Here is a 20,657-nt window from a genome sequence, read left to right on the forward strand (position 1 = left end):
GTTTCAGAGCCCAGCTGACAATCAGAGCAAGGAGATGAAGACCTGATTTACAACTGCAGAAAGCTGAATTTTGCCAGCAACGTACATCAGCTTAGAAGCTTATTTTCAGAGCCTCCTGATAAGAGTTGAGCCAGTGGACACCTTGATGTTGGCCTGTTAGACCCAGAGCAGAGAAACCAGCTGAGTCACAGGGACTTCTGACCTGCAAAACTGTGAGATAATAAATATATCCTTTTAAGGCACTAAATTCATAGTGATTTGTTATGGCAGCAGCAGAAAATGAATACAAATCCTTCCTTTGGAATGTCTTTCTGACTTAAAAAGCCCATAGGACCTTGAGGGACAGGAGGAGATTCTGAGCACTGATCCCCCAACCCCTAGCTCCCAGTTAAAGCCAAATCAAAATGACTTCCTAGGGCGGACTCTTTGGGTGAAGTCTGTGGCATGAGGCAAACAAAGAGAGCCGGAGGTGGACCCTGAGCTAGTGAGAACCTCCCCATTTCCCCCTCACCACCTGCTTGCACAAGTCAGGCTCTCCGCAGGGCAAGAGGAAGACAGAAGATGTCTGCGAGCTGTTGGGCAAGGCGAAAGGGGCTGGGGGTAGAGGCCAGAACATGGAAAACAACAGAAGCAAATCTTAGTCACGAATAAAAATCCGCCTGCATAGATGGCAGTCCCCATGTGATGAGGAATTTTTTCCAGAATTGAAATAGACAAGTTTAAAGGGAGAATACATTAAAAAGATGAAAGTGTGAATAGTAATGGTGACCAATGTTGGCTGCTAAGAAGGTTAAGATATTTTCTCAGCGAAGCCTCAGCAGAGTTACGTTCCCTTAGCATTAAGGCAGCTCCCACATGCGAGTAGGGACTTCCTGTCTTGAAAGCAGTAACCCAGAGTATCACCTTTATGAAGCACCTAGATTAAAAGTACTTGGAAGTCGAAAAGTTACTCTTTACAAAGCATCAAATGGATTTCTTACACCCCCTTTTTTTTTAAAATAAGGATAATCTATAGACTACACAGTAGTCATTTCCATTAAATAGCCAGCTTAAAAAAAAAAAGAAAAAAAGAAAGAAAAAGCTTTGAAAACTTTACTTGCAGTATCTTTTCATTCTTTCTTTGATGTATTTGGAGTGAGGAGAATACATTAGTGCCTTTTAGCTTGGCAGCCAACTCTCTCAAATGTGAGTAAATGGAAAAGAACTGACTAGAGTGTTTACTTCATTTTCAGAATTCTAATGTCAAGACTGTTTCCTCAAAAAGCCAAAAAAAAAAAAAAGAAAGAAAGAAAGTAAAGTAGAAATAGTGCTGAAGTTTTAAACAATGCCTTTACTTCTCTGGAATAGTCAACTTCAACTGGATAGATGCTGCCACGCACGAGGTTTTCTCAGGAACAGAAGGCATTGTCAGTTCTTGGACCCCACAGCCCAAGGCCATCACCAGCAACTGGTGGCCACACAGGAGACAGGCCTCAGAGAAAGTGACAGAGAGAGTTAGCCTTGACTCCACAGCAAAGACCAGCTGGTCTTCCATAGCCTGTTCCCCATCTTGGATGGCCGCTGGGTATCCACTCCCTGCTCCCATCCATTCCTCTGTTCTGTAGAGATGAGTTTCTGCTGGCCCATAAGCTCCCGCTTGAGATGAGATTTCTCAGCTTCTTTGATGATTAGATCTAGTCAGTGGATGTAAGTGAAGGTTTTGTGAGCCACTTCCAGTTCTTGACCTTAAAACAGGAAAATGTGCTCCTCCCTATTCTCTCTCCCCTTCCCTCAGGGTAAGATGTGCACTGTGTTCATAGCTGTGACCCGGCTCCTGCCACCCAGATGACCATGACATCCAAGAGGAGAGCAGTGCAGCAAGATAGAAGACTTGCGGCCATGAAAGCCTCCCACCTCCAGAGTTATATAAGGGAGAAATAAACATCTATGTTATTTAAGCCACGGTGTTTTAGTATCTCCTTGATTTCACAGCTTAGCCGTTACCCTCCCCTTGTACCCAGAGCCCATTTGTGGCCTCAGTGAGTCTCACTGTAATGCCCTCACCGAGTTCTATATAACTTTCACTAAGTCATTAATTTAAAAATGATTAAGCTTATATTATGTTTCAGGCACCATGTTCTGCTCTGGGACTAGTCACGCCCACCACTACCAGACACACGTGTGTTCCATGAGCCATTCTCATGGGGTTGGCCAGTCTTGATCTTTCGGGCCAGTTTGTCTGATAATCCTCTACTGATGTGTGGTTGCCCCTCCTGGGAAAACTAGTGGATCCTAACATTGGCTTTCTAGACAGGATCTTTACCCTAAATAATAACTCTTACAGTGGAGGCTTTAGAAAAATACGGCAGAACAGATGGAGAAGGGCTTGGGTCCCAGTGAACCCTTACATTATGTCTCCACTTACTGTGTCCAAAGCTATTGTCTCCTGTTCCTGCATGATGCAGCTGGCTACTCCGTCCCCACCCCAGGGTTTCAAAAGAGATATACAAGTTTTGAGGAAATCTTAAGATTTTTGACTCAGTCTTCATCTTTATTGACTAGTTATAAGAACGACTTTGCTTTTTTAAAAAAAATTATTTATTTTTGTATTTGCATATATTCATGGGATACAAATGCAGTTTGGCTACATTGATATACTGCACTGTGGTGACATCAGAGCTTTTTTAAAAAATAGCAATAACGACTTAAAAACAATTAAAAAAAATTATTAAAGTTAATGACAACATAAGTGAATGCTTTCCTCAGCCTCTTCAGACCTAGCAAAATTTAGAAATATAATCCAGTGCTTAAAATAGGCACACATCCTTAAGTTATCTGATTTTTAAATTTCTACTAAGCCGTTTCATGATTTTTAAAATGGCCTCATATGACGGGATGTATAAATAATGTCTATTTACAATATAAATAAATGTTTCTATACCTAGTTATAAAAGTAGATTAATTCTCTTTAAGAATTCCTGACATTAGAATAATCCAATTTTAGGAAGAGGGGTAGCTACTATACTTCCCAAAAGTGTTTATCATGAGTTTTTTTTGTAGGAAGTTTCTGTTGTATTTCAATTTCATCTAATTTATGAAAACTTAACTTATTCATGACTCCTGGGAGCACACACAGAGACAGACTGTGCTGTTCCTTGACTTTGGTTCCCTAGAATGGAAGGTGAAGAATCTTTCTTCTATAAATAACTTCTTAACACCTTACAGGCACACACACACCCACACACTAGTTTGCAGACTTGCAGTTTGTTCACACACAATTCTGCAGAGAAATGAAAGCTTTTCCTACCGAGCTGGTATAAACAGTGACAAATCAGAAGAGCTCCAGAGACATTGGTACACTGTCTATTTACCCACAGGGATGAGAATTTGCTAATTTATTAGAAGTTTGTAAATATTAAATTTAAATTTACTTTGAGGAATATACACTTAAAGTATATAAATCATTAGTTGATTGATCAACCAGTATCTCACTGGGCATTTTAAATGCTAGGACCTATTCTAGACAATGGGTAGTCAGAAGTGGACTTGGACTCTTAGTGAGTTAAGTGAACTCTTAGATGAGTAAGATTTTATTTTCCTGCAAATCAATGGTAGGACTCAAAAAAAAAAATCACAGCAGCAAAAGTAATATAGGATCATTGATGCATAGAAAACACAGTTTCAGGATAGCTTGGTGTGTGCACTTTGCCATCCTGATCACTGAACACCTCCACACCCTCTGTCTTTGTTCATCAGACCATTCCTGCTCTTCCTCCTCTGCCCCACTCTCTCGTCAGCGTTCTTGCGTCTCACTGAAGTAATAATCTCAAACAGGAAACAGAGGTTAGGATGACGAGTTAGATGACCAGTTGTGGGCTACTGCATTTCAGTTCTGTGTTCTTCGTGGGTAACAGTCTTGGTTTGGTGCCCTCTTGGGACATTCAGCTACTTACTGAGCTTAGAGGATGAGGGAGCCTTATAGACTGTGAGTGGGCTGGGAGGGCCTGTCTGACCTGGCTAGATGTTTAGGGGGTCTGGGGTCAGGTGTGAGGTGCCTGGAGACAGCAAACAACCCAAACCTGCTCTGGCATCTGTGGAATCAAACCCATCTACTCAGGGAAATGAAGGAAGAATATCTCGAACCATAGCCACTTCAGAAAAATGCCCCGGTGGTTGAATCTGTAAAAAGAGGCCCAAAGTAAAACTAATATCAGAGGAGTTATTATCTTGGGAGTTATAACACGTCGGCAGGTGAGGTTTTACTGATGGACGTCTCTAGGAAACAGTAGGTGATGCAGAGAAAGAAGAGCTGCCACAGGTGTAATTTGTGAGATACATCTTTGTGCTGACCGGGAGAGGGGGTGATTTTAATTGGACACAATCAGTGTTTATTTTTAAGATGAAATTGCCCTTAAAGTAGAGAGGAAGATAGACCAAGTTTAATGTGAGCACCCTTCCATCACATGGGTTTTATGTTATCTATTTCTTTTTCTCAGGCTGGGTAGCAGAGATTGCTACTTATCTGATATGTGTTTCCCCATGACCCTCAGTAAAGGGCACACACCACGTACAATACAGACTTCATGTCCCAGCCCGTCTTGTGGCTGGATATGGCCATTCTGTTGGATATGGACCAATGGTACCTGAGCACAGGGACACAAACAACTTTTGAAACTTAAGAGAGGTTCTGTACGCTTCTCCTCTTTCCTTCGTCTTCTGGTTGTTATGTGAAATGGTGGCCGCATCTCCACATTGATGGCAGCTTTACTCTAGGCGTGGAGAAGCAGCAAGCTGGAAGGCGTTGCTGATGATTTTGTGAACTGGCTCTGTTGGAATGCAGACTGCTGGGCTTGTGTGTGGGAGAATAAAGCCTCGGGGTTCAAACTGCTATTAATGTGAGTTTTCTGTAGCATGCGACCACACTTGTTTTTCTTTCCGTATTTCCCCAGATTTCTGGGTTTAATGCAACCACGTATGCATTGCTTAGTAACACTTTTGTTACTTTTTGAAAAAAAGAAAGGCTCCTTGCTGTCATCAACTGTGCAGGTCATGTGGAAGCTGCCAGTTACCCTCCCATGAGTCTCTGGGTACCAAACCTGACAACTGCTTTTCCCGATTCCCTGGTCCAGGTATGAGCTGGGCTGATTGATGTCCTGCCTGCTATTCTCACAGTGGAGCCGGTAGTGAAGTCCTTTCTTTTTGGATTATCATCTGACTTGACTGAGGTCCTCGATTGCCCTCTTCCTCTGCATCCAGGGTGATAATCCCAAGCTTTTCTGCCATCCCAGTCATTTGATTTTCAGCAACATCAAATGTAATTATCAGCTATAAAACAGTGATGTTTATGTCCTCAGTTTGTTGTTTCAAGCACTGTGGTCTGCTTTTTTGTTTTACTACGTGGTTTTATTGTTGATCATTGTATTGTTGATCATTTATTTTACTCAACTGATGACATTACATTTTTTTCTACAGCATAAAAGACAAGCTTTTTTCTACAGCATAAAAGACAACAAAAAATTTTCATTTTTTTGTTCCTTGCATAAAGCTCTCATCCAGACTGGGACTTTTGTCTTTGCATGTGTGGTGGTTTTCTCTATTGGCCCAATTCATTTCTCTACATTTTATCCATGCTCTTTGTTGGGTGACATTGCAATTTATCTCTCTAAAAGAGTAGTAGTATTTTTTCCCTGCTCCTTGACTTTAGGTTTGGCCATGGCTATGCTTTGGTAAATAGGAGAGAGCAGAAATAATGGTGTACTAGATTAGGTCCAGGCTTTAAGAGGCCTTGTGTGTTTCCATTTGCCTCTGGAGCCTTTGCCATCACCATGAGCAAAACATCTCCCACAGCTCTCAGGAGATGGCTGAGAAACATAGAAAGCAGAGACATCCTAACTGAGCCCGTCCTGATCCCTGGACAAACCACAGATGTGTGAAAAATAATAAATGTTGCTTAAATCCACTGAGTTCTGTGTTGGTGTGCAATGTAGCCATAGTTAATAAACACAGTATGCAAAGTTTCTTTTCAAGAATTTTTTATTTTATTTATTTTTTTAACTGGTAAATACACATTGTAGATATGTATAGTGTCCAACATGATGTTTTAATATATGTATACATTGTGGACTGGCTAAATTAGGCTAATTAATATATCCATTACTTTATATACTTATCATTTTTTTGTAGTAAGAACACTCACAGTCTACTCCCTTAGCAATTTGCAAGTATACACGCATTGTTATTAACTATAATCACCATATTATTCAATGAATCTCCTGAACTTATTTCTCCCAATTAATGGAAATTTTGTACCCTTTGAACATTGTCTCCCAAACCTCCCTCCTCCCCCACAGCCCCTGTAACCACCATTCAGCTTTTTGCTCTATGAGTCCCACTAGTTCCTTTCATTCTGTTTCATAAAAAGCAATACAAGTTTGAAATTTCACTTTTTAAAAATCTTAGACAAACCTAATCAGAGAAGCTTTGTCTCGATCTTCTATTTGCTCTGACTTGGTATAAGTGAATCCTTCCCATTTAATTTGAGAACGCTTGATCTTTCCCTCCAAGCTACAGAAGGACACACTTCCATCCACTTTTCCGGAAGTTGGTGAGGCGGTGGGTAGGGGATGCCCAGCGGGGAGTGTGAGCAGCCCTTGAAGGAGGCCCTGAGTTCTGCGTTTTCATCCAATTTTTCATTGTTGTTGCTGCTTGGTTACAAGTTCAATCTACTTAACTGAGATGTCTCCTGGGGACACCCCCAGATGCGGTTTCTTGTTGATACCTGAAAGATGCTGGCCCTGGCTGGTCCCTCTGCCTCTTCTGAGAGCCTGTGTTGCAGGGAGGTGTCTCTACTTGTACTGATTTCTCTTTACCTTTCCCTCAGACATCTTTCTCACTCCCACACTGGCATCTCTGCCCTGCGGAGGATGCGCATGAGAAGCACCAGCCCTGTGTTGCTCGCGGTCCTCCACAGCAATGGCTCAGCAGACTAAGGATAAGGTCAAAGCTGCACCGCCCTAAGTGGGAAATTTCTTTCCCTGGCTGCTGTGTTAGGAAGCTGATGGGATAAGGCAGAACCTCTTCTTGTGTTGTTGCTGCTGCTGAAATTGTGTGGTGGTTGTTATTTTGTTTATGCTACTCATTGGTGAGGTGCGGAGTGATGTTCTGTGATTGGGCTTGACTGTGCCCCCGTCTCTTGGAGAAAGTCCCCCACCCCCATAGTTGAAGTAAGTGAGACACATCTGTTTTTAAGGCAGGCTGCAGGCTGCTTGGAGGGATATAACCGCCTATTGTCCTTCTCTGTGGCAGAAGCTGGCAGCTTTATTTCCATCACTGGCCCACTGGGCCCTGTCACATCAGTGCAAGTCAGACACATTTATCACACATATTACATACTCAGAAGTTGGTGAGTACAAATTCCACTCAATTTAACTGGGTTACTTTGGAATGCAATTTCTCCTGACCTAGAGTGAAAAGTGTATTCACGAATCTGTTGATTTGAATCTATCATAGGAATAACATAAGCCAAATATTCCTCATATTAATTCAAGAATCTAATATTCACATAACCACCTCAATGGTAAAGAGTGCAAGAAATTTATCTCCAGTCAAGCTACACGATTTTGATTTTAAGCTGAATCATGTGAATTTTATCACTATTGTAATAGTAATATACACACACGTATATGCACATATATGCCAGTCATGCAATTATTAAAAAAATTATATCTTATCCTATTCTATATTCCCCATGGAGTTAATATATATCATTTTCTATTGTTACATAACAAACTATCCCAAAGCTTAGGGGCTTAAAACGACGACAATTATTTCTCTTCATTTTGTGAGTTGACCAGGCATTTCTTTTTTGTGTGATGTCACCCAGGTGGTGTGACAGCTGAAATGTCCAGAACGGTGTCATTCACATGGTTAAAGGACTAGCTGGGAGCTGTCCTTCGGGCTATTGGCTGGGACCTCATTTCTCCTCCAGGCATAGAAATGGGCTGCTTGGGCTTCCTCACAGTGTGGTAGTCCAAGGGTGGTCAGACTTCTCACGTGGCAGCTGACTTTTAAGAGTGCAAAAGCAGAAGCTTCTAGGCTGTGTCAAACCTTCAGTGTCACTTCACTTCAGACAGCATTCCTTCTGTCATATTTTGTTGGTTAAAGTAAGTCATAGGACCAGCCCAGTTTTAATGGCAAACATGAATATTGGGAGGTGGGGGCCTATTGGAGATGGCACTGAAACAAATACATACATATATCTGTGTTTATATCTGTACCTACATCTATATCTATCTATTCCTGTATATCTATATCTCCATAAACTTCACATGCTTAAATGTGGTATTTATTTTGTAAGATAAGCTTAATCAATGTGCTAAATATTTGAGACTTGCTCTTATCTGAAAATTAAGGATTGAAGTATCACAGCAACAGATCATAGCATTTGAGAGGAAGAGAAAACCTTAGAGATCATCTAGTTAAACTTTCTTCATTTCAGATGAGAGTATTAACTTATTACTCAGCACTATCTCCATTAGACCAAATTTCATGGACTTTATTTTCATGCAAAACTAGGCAACCATTTTGTATTGATTTAGTTGTTCTGACATCATAGAAGTTGAACAATAAATGATTGTAATGCCCCAATCAAGTAGCACATTCACAATCTTATCATTTCTTTGAGATTTTGCTAATGATCTTGCATCTAAATTGGAGTTACTGCAAATGAAAACTCTGATTCTAGAGGTAAATAATCAGGATAAACTTGATGTCTATGGGAGTTTCATGAGAGAATAGAAAGAAACATATTATCAACCATAAGAGGGAGAGAGAATTCTCGGTTGAGATGTGGCTTTGCTTAACTGAAGAAGAAAAAAAAAAAAATAGATATTTAAGAAATCCCCAATGACTTTAATTCACTTCGAAATTTTGGTTCCATTTACAGTGTTGGATGTGAATGTAAATGTTGTCTTATAAGTTGATCTTTAAACTACTTATTTAATTTAGATTAGTCCATTTCAACCTGTCTTCTGTCCAGTGATCTCTAGTGTGCCAGATAGTTTATGAGATGAAGAAAAAAGGTATTTATGTCCAACAATAGGGGATTAGTTAAATTAATTATAGAACAGTCACATGATTTGCCACACAGATATTATAACTGATGTTATAGGAGAATATTTAATGCCAAAGAGAAATGCTCATGGTAAGTATCTAAGTGAAGAAAAGAGTGCTAAAGCCAGTATCACATGGACAGATGCACAGTTTATTCTAACGTTTGCAAAAACAATGGTGCATAGTACAAAAATGAAAGGATGCAATCCAAAATGTTAATAGAATTATTTCTGGTACTTAGGCCTTGGGTAATTTTTCTTTTCTGTATTTTTCAAACTTTCTACAATCAATAGCTATTACTTGTTGTCAATAAGAGAAGGAAATAAAGTTATTTAAAACTATTGAAGCCTATCTGTATGTCTATCTGTCTCTCTATTTGGGTGTTGTATCTGCTTAGCTATTTTTTATTATTTTTCCAACTTTTCATCTTTCTATAAGTGTTCCTAAAAGGCAGAAGTGGTCACATAAAATTTTTTAAGTTTCCAAGGAAACATTACAAATCATAAACATCCTAGCACAATGCATTTCATTAAAATCACCCTGAAAGACAAAGAAACAGACAGATCTGAGGCCACTGGTAGCTTGTCCACAGTGAGGGTATGGGCGTACACAGAGCACCTGAACCTGACCCTTGCCTACCGCATCCATATCATCATAGCATAATGCCATTTGATCCCAAGCCATCTTTGATCAATGTTTAATGATCAGAGTTTATGTAGCAATCAAAGACATCATGAAACAGCAGATATTTATAGCTTATGGCCAATTGAGGCTCTGCAAAACAGCTTTTTCCACGGTGTGATACAGTTCAATTGATGCCATTGGCATTCCACAGCACACAGAAACATATCAAAGACATTTGTTATGCTTTGAGCATGAAAGCGAAGTAAAACACAGATAATTTGAGAAACTAGAAAACTTATCAGGGCTGGGATCCACGGGCTGCCTGTCAGTTGGCAGACACAGTGCCACCGAGTGCTTGGCAGGACGGTGCATGCATGCAAATGTGGGCTGTGCGTGGCGACAGCAGGTTTTCCTCCAACTGGAGGATGTTGCTATTCAAGGGGGCTGATGAATGAAACCAGAATTGCATCAACTGCAGTGGAAAGGCGGACAGGAGCAGGAGACAGCTGCGCGGGTGACCGCTTTATAAGTAGAAGCTATCAATCAGAAGGCGTGAAAGGCCCAAATCCAGGGAAACCAGGATCCCACCCCCTTGATACCAATCCTAATAGAGTGCCAGTCACTGATGCAAATATGGGGCCGAGTAGCATGATGACAGGCCCCTGCCTTTTCTGCAGAATTAACTCAGCAAAAATTGTCCCGTTTTCTCCTTTATAGACAATGCTCACAACTTGTCTGAGAATGTTTTTATTTAACAAAAGCTGTTGCCATCCTATCTTGGAGTTGTTTTGGCCTGTTTGGGGCATTTTTTCAGGTGCTTGAGCATTGATGGCTCTGGACTTCTCCCATCAGCTACTGAGCTCCGGGTATCTGTGGGGAAGGGGTTGAACCTTTGGGGATGTAGAAGCCTGTTTCTGAGGAAATAGAGCACAGGAGTTAAGAGCAAGGTTTCTAGAGCCAAACTGTCCGAACTGAGATCTTTAGTCTGTCACTTATGGTCTCTGGGACCTGAGTTTTCTCATCTGTAAAATGGGTTGATAATCAGTTCCAAAGATTGAACTCTAGCACAGCACTGCCCAGTAGAAATATTATGTGAACTACATCTGTAATTTTTTATAGCTACATTTAAAAGTAAAAAAAAATACATTTAAATAATATTTTACTTAGTCCAGCATGTCCAAAATATTATTTAAACATATAATCAATATTAAGACATTACTAATGGGATTTGTTTGTTTGTTGACTTAAGCCTTCAAAATCCAGAAAGTATTCTACATTTATGGCACATGGGAACTCAGATCAGCCACATTTCCAGCACTCAGTAGCCAGATGGGGGTAGTAGGTACGTATTAAACCTTGAATCTCTAGACCACAAAAAACATAATGTGATTTATGGACAATCTTGAATTTTTGGAAACTAGACCATTTTAGAATGTTCCATAGATTTCACTAATCATGTATCTCTGAGATCCAGAGCTGACAAGGCAAAGGTTTTCATCTGCAGGTAAAAGAAACATTCTCTCAGAAAGAAAAAAAAGAAAAAAAAAAAAAGCCTAAAACAAGCACTCTGATGTTTATAGTTTCTAAATTCTATCCATCTCAATCAAAACTATCTGTGTGAGGTAATAGGCCAATTATTTTTAGTGCTCTTTAAAGTAATTTAGTAGACAAATATACATGTGGATATGCAACTGGGATACACAAAAAGTTGGTTTTAGCCACAGATAAATTATTAATCAACATGGAATGTTAAATTCCAGAGACCCAAGTGGAATCATCAGAAAGAACTACCTCCTTACCTCAGAATGACTCATATTCATCACCATTAGTAGCATTAATAACATTAAAAATAAATACATGTGTCTGAGAACATTAATAAAAGTAATCTTGTCATCTTTGAAAATTATGAGACCCAGTTACTTTGCACAGTGGGATGCAGATATTACAGAGAAAATAATTAAAATATTAATTATGTGTTTGATAGAGCATTGCCTATCATTATCATATTGTCATTATTGTTGTTTTGTTGCCAAATATATGCAGATTCTGCTTTATAGAGCCTTTATCAGAAATGAAATCTTTTATAATTTTTTATATTTATTAAGCAATTTATTAAGCATTCTGGGACATTAATGCATGATATATCAGGTGAAAACTATCAGATTCGGCAAGAAGGAAATATATTAACCTGGGCTTTGCTGTGGGCCTGTACTCATTAATCTGAAATGTTGAGCATGTAGCATGTGTCCTTGAGTCAAACGGACGCCTGGATGGAAAATATGTGGAACATCCATTTTAGGCATGCACTTGGTTAAGTTAATCATTGGCAAACATTTACATAAAGGTAGAAAGTGCCGTAGACTCAGGTTTCACATGTCTCCTGATATTCACTTGTAGGGCAGCTTATTTCTGTCATTGCAAATTTCTCTGTGTTCGAAGCTGTTATGACCAAAGGGAAAATTGTAGTGGACAGTACGATGGAAAATGTGGATCGGTTCAATAAAAATCATATCCTGAGTTCCCCACTTCTCTAGTAAAGACGAAGCAGGCTTATTGTTATGACTCAGTGATTAGACACCAGAGAGACTGGAAGGAAGCAGAGTGACGTTGGGAAAGAAAAGTCTGGTTTGTCTTCATTGCCAAGATCTCCTGTCCTGGGAAGAGCAAGGGAGGCTGGGACTTTGTTTTGTTAGCTGCTTCATTCTCAGAGCCTTTAAAAAAATGCCTGTCATTGCCCAGGCATGGTGGCTCATGCCTGTATTACTAGAACTTTGAGAGGCTGGAGGATGGCTTGAGCTCAGGAGTTTGAGGTTGCAGTGTGCTATGATGATGCCACTGCACTCTAGCCCAGGCAATACAGTGAGACCCTATCTCAAAAAAAAAAAAAAAAGAAAAGAAAAGAAAAAGAAAAAAAATGTCTGTTGTATTGAATGAATATATGTATTTACCCATCCCCTCCCCCCCCACCTACTTGATTTCCCTTGATGACGCCTGCTTTCTAATTGTGAAGGGGGTGCATGTTACTTCTCTTTGAACCCCTATTTTCTTACCTATAAAGTGAGACTCTTAACTGCCATACACAATTGGAAGAGCTCTTCCACAATTTCACTGTGTCTGGTTAATAATCTCATATAGAAAGTCAACCCATTTTGGTTGGGAGAGGTGGCTTATGCCTGTAATCCAAGCACTTTGGGAGGCCAAGGCAGGAGAATCGCTTGAGACCAGGAGTTCAAGACCAGCCTGAGCAACATTGCAAGGCCCTGCCTCTACAAAAACTTTAAAAAAAAATTTAGCCAGACACAGTGGCACGTGCCTGTAGTCCCAGTTACTCGGGAGGCTGTGGCGGGAGGATAGTTTGAGCCCCACAGATTGAGGTTGCAGAGAGCTATGATGCCACTGTATCTAGCCCAGGCAACAGAGTGAGATCTTGTCTCAAAAAAAAAAAAAAAAAAAAAAAAGAAAAGTCAATCGATTTAATTATCTGAATGTACATTACACAGTTGGTTAATTTAGGAAGCTATGTGAGAATTAAATGAGATAATAAGCAAGACGTTGGCACAAGATACTTCTCAAACATTAGTTTCAATTCCTGGATGTTATAGTTGAAGGGATTTCTTTTGTTTACATGATTTTTATGTTTTCTAAATTATATTTAATTGATATATGCTAATCAAATTAATATTAATTTCAATCAAGGAAGCCTAGAATATCTTTTCAAACAAAATGATTGTTTTCATGTAAAATAATTTAGACATCTAATAATTTTTCAGAATCTCATTGGCAGCATTTGATCTTCAGAAACTATTTTCTCCATCTTGTGAAACAATTGTTTGGGGAAAAAATATTTTTTTCCATATTTAGTTGTACTTCCAATTTCCTTCTTTTTCATATGTGGTTATTGTGGAACTTAATAGAAATTTAAAAGGAAAACATATTACAGCAAAAGAGTTGGAATTCAAAGTAAATTTCACTCATTTTCAGGTCAGAGATGTTCAGAGAAAAGATGTAGTTAGAAATATTAGTGATCATCTTTGGGTTTTAGTTTTGGGCCCTTTTTCTCCCTGAATTTTGGGTACTTGAAAAAATTTTAACAAATCTTGAACTAGAGGTTCCTAATTTCTTAAGGTGTGGAGCATTCTAAAATCAATCAGTCCATTTCAACAATTTAGACAACTGTCTTTTCACTGGAAACCAAGTCCCAGTTAAATTAAATATTTGACTTCATTGGCCTGCCAAATGAATGTCTTTCTATAATGTCTGTTTTGCAAGTGGGAGAGAAATTCAGGTACAGTCAGGGCTTCCTCCATCCAGTTCCAGTCTCAGTTAAGATGGGGAAAGGTACTGACCTGAGTCTGTTTGTCTGAAATTCCTGAATCTAAAGCCAGGGAGTTAGGAGAGCTGGTTCTGATTAACCTGTATGGCGAGTCCAATGTAAATGCTATTAAAAACTCATTGAATGGTATAGGAACTGATTACTTACCCAGGGAGTTCTAAGTAAATCGAAGCAAATTGCCTGAGATTTAATTTAACAAACATTTACTAAGCATCTGCTCTGCTCACAGAGCTGTGCTTGGAGCTATGGGAGATGCAAAGATGAAACAGACGCGCGCTGCCCTCCGGGAGCTCATGTTCTGGTCTGTCCGGAATCCCCAGAATGAGCATGCGTCTTTGCTTGCAGCTTGAGAACATTTCATCCCTGATCGAAATTTAGGGTGGACTGTTAGGGATTCGTGGCGTACGTGGCTGGGTGATCTACTGACTCGCTTAGACGACCATAATAAATGCCAGAATGTCTTAGGTGCTGGAAGGAGCCTCCCAGGTGCAGTGGGAGCTGGGGGTAAGAGTTCCTCCATTCTCACTGGGCATACCAGGGAGAATTTCTTGGAAGACATTGGCCTTAAAAAAATACTGATTCTTCAACAGGCAGATACAAGAGAGAAAAGGGCGAGGGGAGAGTAGCTTGCGTAATCTTTAAAAAATAGCAACAATGAAGTACCTACTCTGTGCCAGACATTATTCTAAGCTCTTACACAGGTACTAACTCACTTTTTTTTCACATCAACCCTGTGCATAGGTAGGGATACTTATCCCCATTTTACAGATGGGGAAAGTGAGGTACAGAGAAGTTAAGTAACTTTCCTGTGGTCACCCAGCTAGGAAGTGGAGGCATGAGCATGCTAGTTTTTTCTTTATCACTTTGCTGTGCTGCTCCTCAAAACCTTGAGGTAGAAAAATTCAGGGTGTATTCAAGTTTCTGTGCATCCATTGGTAGGGTTAGGCAATAGCTTCATGGAGGTATATAAGGGATATGGTTTGCAAAGGATGTCAGGGACAGATGGGAAGGTATTCATTCTGGGAACCACAAGAGGTTAAACGCAGACAGATACAGTCTGTGTCATTGGCTAAATATGGGTTGTAACAGAGGACAAAGATATTAGTAGGAGGGTGGCCCAATTATTAGCATCTTGCAATGATTCAGGTGACAGATGAATAAAGAGGGACTCAGACTGTGACAGTGGGGACAGAAAAAGGGGGCCAGGAAGAAACATTGAGAAGACAGAGTGTCACACTACCACAACAACATTTTCTTACCCCACAGAATGTCCTTGCACTTGGTGTCTAGATGAGTGTAAAATCTACGGTTGACCCGATGTGTGCCAGATCAGCAGCTCTAGTGCCCTCCATCGCAGATAAGATGCTTGTTCTGAGACTGAGCCCTTTGTAGCACAGTCTGAAGCGCCTCCCAGAACATTTCTGTAAACAGCACTGAGCATCCCCGTCAACACTGTGATACCAGTGTACAAGGTCACTACTTGAGACTCTGACCCGTTTGTGGTACTTCTGAGTTACAGTCAATGGTTTATGAAGAATAGAAAGAGAGAGAGGAAAAAAGTTTTAGCCTAGCCTTTTAAAATTTTAGATTTCGTGGTCCCTAAAGCTCTTTGGTAATTCTAAGATCCCAACTTTTACCATATCTTGTGTTTAGATTGGTATCCCATCAGTAAAAATCTAAAGCACGTTTCTTCACATATCATTTATTCAAAATGTGTGTCCTTAAATGTAAAATAGATTATCTAATGATAGCACATTCTGTTTTCATGCTATTTCCACTCTTAAAAATGGCAAATAAATTTAAAAGAAATCAAACATGAGAATGTGTTTTAACTTCTGCCCAGTTGAAGGGAGGTTTTAGGCCTGTGCAATGCTGCTGGGTTAAGCCGTAGCTCTGCTACAATTACTTAAAATGGGAAATCATTTGGATAAATTTAGATATTGTTATTATTTAAGTGAGACTTTAAAACAATATTTTTGAAGCAGTAGCTCTTTGAAACTACCACTGGGAAAGAAAGAGAAAGACCACGGAAAAGAAGCGAGCATTATGGATTCTAGAATCCCAAAGTTTCCCAAATGCTTTCATAAGGGCAACATTGCCGTCACAGATCCTGAATTATTCAGGCCTGTGCTTTGGAGCAACAAGCCTTTAGTATGCTGAAGATGTTGTTTAAGGCTTCTGGGGTCACCGCAGATATTAAAAATTGGTACCAAGGCTCTAGACTACTAATCAGACAATGGCAGAAGGACCCAGACACACTGTGGAATTCCTAATAATTCAAGTAGGGTCTGGTCAATAGCATTTTTAATACAGAAGCAACACATCCACATCTAATTAGTGATATGTTTGTACGAAATATTCTCTAGTGCCCATCTCAAGTTTTGGTAAGCCAGGAGGAAACAGAGCTTTGGTGTGCAAGAGAAAGCATTCTAATGGCTAGCCCGATGTAAAGTAACCCCTACAGTGAAGTTATAATTACAATTTTGTCAAGAGAGTAGAGAAGTCAAAGTTTCACAGGGAAAAAAAAACCTATTTACGGAAAAATATTATGCTTTTCATTTGATAGAAAAGTAATTATTGCAAAGGGACTCCTGGAAGATCTGGGAGACAGTCACCCCCTCTTTAATAAGTCCTTGTGGCAGCTAAGTGGGGATCAGGAGTATTCTTTATCAGGTTTGCATTCAAGTAGCACTAAATCTATGCAGGTAGGAATTAAATAGTATCTGAGTTTAATTAAAATTATAAAAAAGGAGAAGAATGGTTGGTAGACTGCTCGACTGCATTTTAACCAGTAACCTCAGACCCTAATTAGAAATGCTTTTCATATCTTCTCTGTGCAAGGGCTTAATCTGACGTGAGTCTGTGAGCGAGGGCTTGGGGACCGGTGTTAATTCTGCATTCGATCTCAGTTTGTATGGAGGCGAGCGGCGCTGATTGACCGCACCGAAGCACAGATCCCATGACCTTGCGGGGATTTTCATGTGAGGTGTTAATTGAGAGGGTGGGTTAATCTTTGAGCATCATTGTCCCCAAGCTCTGGGCAAAGTTTGTGCTTCGTTTCCTTACTCAACAGTACATTTGATCTCTACCTTGTCCCTCCATGACAGTTTCATAAGCCCACCACAAACTCTCTCTTGATAAATTTGTTGGGGGAAGATAAGCTCTTGCCCTCTTGTTTGATTTCATGAGCTTGTTTTTGTGCCCAGCTCAAAAGGGAAAGGAGTGTCTCACCGAATTATATTCAAGTCCTACTTAGAGCCAGATAAATGCACACACAGTAAAGATCTCAGCTTCTCCTTCTTGCTCCTCTTCCTACTGCCCCTCCCTTTCCTTGCATGGTTCAATCTCTCAGGGAAGAAAAGAAAAGACTCATTTGCCGGGAGATGCACAGCATCAAACACTGCAAGTGAACGGGAGGCAAATTTGAAGGCAAAGATATCAATGGTATTCTGTTTGAGTGCTGTGAAAATGTTAATTTTTTTTTATTCCTCTAGTGCAGAAAGCCTAAAATAATCAAAAAAGCAAGGAGACATTATAGGAGATAGTACTTCCGCATTAATACACACACACACACACACACACGCACACGAGTGTTCATATAGCACTTGTGTAATGTGCAAAAAGACAGCCCATTCCTTTTGCTTTTTTAAAATAAATAATGAATGACTTTTTTTCATGTGTTATTGTATAGGCCTGTCATTTCTATCATAAGGAGTAAATTTTTACTCGAAGCACGATTAATGTGTACTGGCTGACCTTAAAGATGACTCCCAAGTGAGCAGGAAGGTAGTTAAAAGAAGCAGACGTATTGGTGTTCACACAGGAAACACAGGGAAATGACAATGATTAAAAAAAAAAATTATAAAAAAGCACAAACGTTCGCTGTCCTTGACATGCAACGCATTTCTCTGATTTGTTTCATTACAGCGAGTTTAATTACAAGGCTTCAAGACCCTTTTTAGCGCCATTGCTGAAATGCCGAGAGAACTCAGTGGAACCGTGGGCAGCCACAGTCCCCGCCCGAGGGGCTGTGGGAAGAGGCCGGGGCTTGTCACACAATGGGTCACTGTGCCTTGCTGGTGGTAGGCTTCTTCTATTGCCTTCTCTGCCTCAGTAAGGCAGGGGTGCAGACAGGCAGAGGGAGGCGGAGCTGCTGGTCCAGAGACATTGTCAGTTTCCCTGGAATCACAGGAGTAAGATGCAGCCACTGCCCCAGCAAGAATGGGACCCCCTCTCCCTAGCTCTTGCTTGCACTGTCCCCCCCTTTTCCAGCCTGGCTTTTAATTATTTTGAATAGTCTAATTAATTAATATGAGACAAAAATTCTCTGTTATTCCAACTGAATTTATTTCAAAGAATATTGATAAAGTAATATTCATCCTCATCCTCATATTAATGAGTTAATGGCTTTAACATTTAAAGATGTTTCATGGTGCTGATTATAAAACTAACCTTTGGCCGGCACAGTTCGAGTCTTTTTTGCACACGCTGACTGATTTCATATACTGAAATCTAATCATTTCCTTAAGGAATTCCTGGATATTCAGATTCCTTCAAATTGCACAGTTTTAGTGGCTGGAGAAATTGAAACTGTTTCTCATTTGCCAAATACATTATAAAATTATTTGTATACTTGTTGCCTTGAGTGAGAAGTCTTTTGTTTTTCAAACCTGTTGGTTCTTCAAATATATTATATTCCCCCTTTATTAGATTTTTGACTCCTTTGCAAAATATACATAGATAGGTGTTTAATTCTAGCTACTGTTAAAACACGATAGACCAATCTCCAGACACTTTCATTTCAGCCATTTGTCATGCATTTGCCTTAAAAGAAACCCAAACCCTAAGGCTTCATTAGTGTTCCAATCAGCTTCCTCACTTTTAGGCTAGAGTCTGTATGAGTTAGGGCAATGCCGCAGGGAAAATGAAAGTCTTAAAACAATCATCTCCATCACTGGCTCTAAGCACAAGGAGGCTGCTATGGCACCTCACCATCCCACCATCCAATACTCCTTCGCTGCTGCTGCTGCTGCTTAATTCTGAACCTGGATTTCAAATTAAAGTTTTACTTTGGCTTCTCGACAGAGATGGTTTCAGGAGCTGGGTAAACAGCCTCAGCCTGCACGAAGCGGATTAAGAGGTAGGGCCAAGAGTGGAGGGAAATTGAGGCTATGACAGAGGCCACAGTGAGTTCAAACAAAACTTGGCCTGGAGAATGCGGGAAAAATCCCCTGGTGACAGGTGCCATCTTGTGGGTCATTCTGCCACTCTGCCTCCTGCCACATTTTATAACAAGAACAGATAAAGGAGAACTAGATGCTTAGAGCCTTAGAATTGCAAAAGTAATTCAAAGAGATGTGAGTAGAGTTGGCTCTGGGCTTTTCTCAATACTGTAAGGATCAATATGTTACTTTCCAGCTTTGAGTGCTATGAAGAAATTAAAAGGAGTGTGTAGAAGGAGAAAGAAATAGATGTATAACTAAAAATTTCTATTTCAAGCACTGGATGTGATCATTTCTAAACATCTTAAAATGTTTGCCTTTTGGGAGACATATACAAAGTAAGTTCTGTGTAGGCAAAACCCAGACCCCAAATTACTTCAGTTAAAATGTGTCAGTTCCAAGGAATGTGTTACTAACATCTGTAAGCACATTCAGTCCAGGCAGAAATTCTGTTCAGCAAATTTCTTTGAGATAATTACCTTTGAACTGGCTCCCATACAATTCACAGGGCCACTGAAATAAAAACTTGTCCTTTTCTCTTGAATTGGACAGTCTAATAATAAGGAGAAACGGAAATACCCCAAGTAACTAAAAAGTTGGCATTAAGGATAGAGGTTATGGCTCATTTTTTAAATTCTTAAGTTTTTCCACACTTTGACACGCTATCACACTCTTTAAACATGCAGGAAGAGACATATTTCATTGGAGGATGGAGGTAGATATAGCACTCCCGTGCTAGACCCAATGTCTATGGTGCAAATACAAAAATGAGCATTTTTGCTTTATATTAAAATATTTTCCTCATAATAAAATTACTTAAAAAATCTCTACATCATAGAGATACAGCCTCAATCTTTATGTTGTACCAGTTAATATAATTTTATTACATACAACACAACTTTGTCTTTACACATTCATATATAAAATATCTCATTATTTTATAGACAATTGCATTTGGACTGTAAATTTCATTGCCAAGTACTTAAATATCCAATAGGGTCTATGTTTCTTGTTTCTTGGGTTTCAAAGGATAATTAACTTAATGATGAGCTGCTGGGAGCCTTTCTATTAGCTTAGTTCAGAGGCAAATTGCTAAGTATCTGTGGGGTTGGATTCACAGGTCTAGCCTTCCATTTGTTTAGTTCCAGGCCATTATAGGATTCAGGGATACACTAGGACTTAAATGGCAGCTCCTGACGATGGGATTATGCTGAATCATTGTATGCTCCTCAGCAAAATATTTCGGTACTTTTCCGGAACCCCAAATTTTCTGCTGTGTGTAATTTTTGAAGCAGAACATGAATATTGTTTTCAAATTCTTCACGGGAAATTTTGACATTTTAAAAAGAGACCATGAGAACTTTATTAAAGGATCATAAAAACAGACT

The sequence above is a fragment of the Lemur catta genome, chromosome 9 (assembly GCF_020740605.2).
Source record: "Lemur catta isolate mLemCat1 chromosome 9, mLemCat1.pri, whole genome shotgun sequence".
Lineage (NCBI taxonomy): Eukaryota > Metazoa > Chordata > Mammalia > Primates > Lemuridae > Lemur > Lemur catta.